Genomic DNA, 3,215 nt, shown 5'->3' with positions numbered 1-3,215 from the left:
CTGCCTGTCTGCGATCACCCGGCGGCGTGCGCGCGAGCTCCCGGCCTGCGCGGGAGCTCCCAGCCTGCGCGACAACAGACCCAGGAAGGACCCAAGGACCCCAGAGGGGGTTTTTTTCAGCTGCCTGCCTACCTGCCTGTCTGCGATCACCCGGCGGCGTGCGCGTGAGCTCCCGGCCTGCGCGACAACAGACCCAGGAAGGAAGGTAGCCGCGCGGGCGCCCTTGAAACACCCACACGACCCCCCCCCCCGTTCTCAAAACTCCTGATCGGGCCAGTCCTTAGACCAACTCTGCAGAGGCATAGGTTCCCATGAAGGGTAGTTTTCTGAGCTCCGAACTTTGATCATCTTTAAAGAAAGGGCAGGGGAAACCTGTAATAGAACGGAGTGGAGTTCAACCCTGAGGGTAAGGAAACTAAAGTTAGGCTTTGTAGATTGTGTTCAGTCTCAGTCGTGAGGAACAGCCATTGGCTAGCTATAACCAGGGGATTGGGTTCCGCATATGACTGTGCATGTGGTATAATATGAGATCAGAGATAGCCTGAAAGAGGACCTTCAAATTCTTTTTCTTTCCCTCTCTCTTGTCTCTTTTTTCCTCTTTCCACCCTAAAATTTCTTTCTTTTTTCTGTCCTGTCTCTCCAACTCAGTCTCTTGCTCCACCATAGTGTCCCTCATCTCCCTTTTTATTCCAGTTCCTGAAGAACTCAGACTTCTTTTTTTATTTTTTGTTTTTAGGACGGGTTTCTCTTTATGTTCTTTTCTCCAGTCATTTTACCTCACTCATGGCTCTGTACCTTCAAGGGAAGGCAAGCGCCTGTTACTGTTAAGGGGATATATTCCTGTCCTTATTCCTGCACTCTCTCTATCCCCCCTGAACTTAATAGCTTTGTAAAGATAGTAAGGTAATTCTACAACCTCTGGATTCACTTCAAACCTGCTCTAATTCTTTCACTTATCTAATCCTCTTGTTCTAAGTCGAACCCCCCATCCTAAATGGTAAAGATGCCATATTGAAAAGAATATTCACTGCAAACATACTATGAGCTGCTTCTTGAAATTAATCTAATTCACATGAGTTAAAGGTGATACATTAATGACTACCATAAGTGGTCAGTTGGCAAGCTGTGCCTGATCCTATTGGGCTGCTGAATGTATCAATTGGGACAAAGAGTGGTGATTGATTTAAAGAGTTGTTTTCTCTGATATTATGAAAACGAGAATGTCTATGAGTCATTAGAAACTCAAAAGCTAAAACGCAACTATATTAGGAAGATTTAAGTAATACCCAGAAATTAAAGAAGGACAACCCAACAATAAAAATAAAAATGAGAAAACACTTAAGCAAGACACAAAAACAAATATCCAGTTCACCAATAGCAAATAGTAGGACAAATGAGGATGAAAAGTCTGATAGTGAACCAACAGGACTCCCTGGACCCATAGCACAGGAGGTAACAAAATTGATCAATCAGGCTCTAGAAAAATTCAAATCAGAAATAATTTCCCAGCTAGCCAGAGAGATGATGAGCAAAATAGAAGTCATGATTCGAGACTCTAGAGCAGAAACTGAGAAAAAAATAGATGAGCTCAAGACTGTGATAGAAGCCATGAAGACTCAGCATAAGAAAGACATGGAAACAATGAATGCCCAACAGAGGAAAGAAATGGAATCCATAAAACAGATTCAAACAGATATCCAGGAGATTAAAAACTCTATTGAAAGTGTACGAAACAGAATAAAAGATTGCGAAGATAGAATTTCAGATATAGAAGATAGGATAGCAGTCAGTGACCGTGAAAAAAGAGGTCTATTAAAAACAGTAAGGGATCATGAGAAATCAATCCAACAACTCCTAGACGATACAAAGAAAAATAACATAAGACTGATAGGAATTCATGAAAAAACAGGAGAAAACACAAATGATATAAAAAAGCTCTTCACAGAATTAATGACAGAAAACTTCCCAAACAGAAGGGAAGAATTAGACATACAGATAAGTGAGGCATATAGAACCCCAACTAGCCACGATCAAAAAAAATCTACACCTAGACATATAATAATCAAGATTCCAGAAATCCAACAGAAAAACAAAATACTACAAGCAGTAAGAGAAAAGAAACAAATCACATGCAAAGGGAAGCCCATTAGAATCACAGCAGACTTTTCAACACAAACCCTTAGGTCAAGGAGAGCCTGGAGTGAGGTATTCCAAGTCCTAAAAGAAAAGAATCTCCAACCTAGACTTTTGTATCCTGCAAAACTCTCTTTCAAAATAGATGGGGAAATAAAATACTTCCACGACAAAGAGCACCTGAGAAATTTCATGAACACCAAACCAGCACTGCAAGGAATTCTAAACAATATCCTAGAAAAGGACAACGAAATTCACAATAACATGAGGCCCAACAGACCAAATCAAATAGGCAAGGCAAGAAACTAAAAGGAGATGGGAGAAAAAGTAAAAAGAGTCAACAAATGGACAAAAACATGACAAGAATAAGTCAAAATATATCAGTTGTAACCATCAATGTTAATGGCCTCAATTCACCAATCAAGAGAAACAGATTGGCAGAATGGATTAAGAAGCAAAATCCAACAATATGTTGTATACAAGAAACACACCTAGTGCAAAAGGAAGTCCATAGACTGAAAGTGAAAGGATGGAAAACAATTCTCCATGCGTCAGGAGTCCAGAAAAAAGCAGGGGTAGCAATCTTATTCTCAGATAAAGTAAATTTCAAACCAAAACTCATTAAGAGAGACAAAGAAGGACACTACATCCTTGTAAAGGGAACAATTCAAGAGGAAGAGCTGACAATCATAAACATATATGCACCAAATATAAATGCCCCCAACTATATAAAACAAATATTAAGTAACATGAAAAACCAAATAAGCACTAATACAATTGTAGTGGGGGATTTAAATACCCCACTATCACAAATTGACAGATCTACTAGGCAGAAAATCAACAATGAAATAATAGAACTGAACCAAGCTTTGGAACACATGGACTTAATAGATGTTTATAGAGTATTCCACCCCCAAAAACCAGAATATACATTCTTTTCGGCTGCACATGGATCATTCTCCAAAATAGACCACATACTGGCTCACAAAACAGGTCTAAATAAATGCAAAAAAATTGAAGTCATCCCCTGTTTATTATCAGATCATAGTGCAATCAAACTAGACATCAATAGCACAAGAAAC

This window comes from Fukomys damarensis, unplaced genomic scaffold (assembly GCF_012274545.1).
Source record: "Fukomys damarensis isolate Sample0158 unplaced genomic scaffold, DMR_v1.0_HiC HiC_scaffold_15, whole genome shotgun sequence".
Taxonomy (NCBI): Eukaryota; Metazoa; Chordata; class Mammalia; order Rodentia; family Bathyergidae; genus Fukomys; species Fukomys damarensis.
This window is presented reverse-complemented; position numbering follows the sequence as displayed.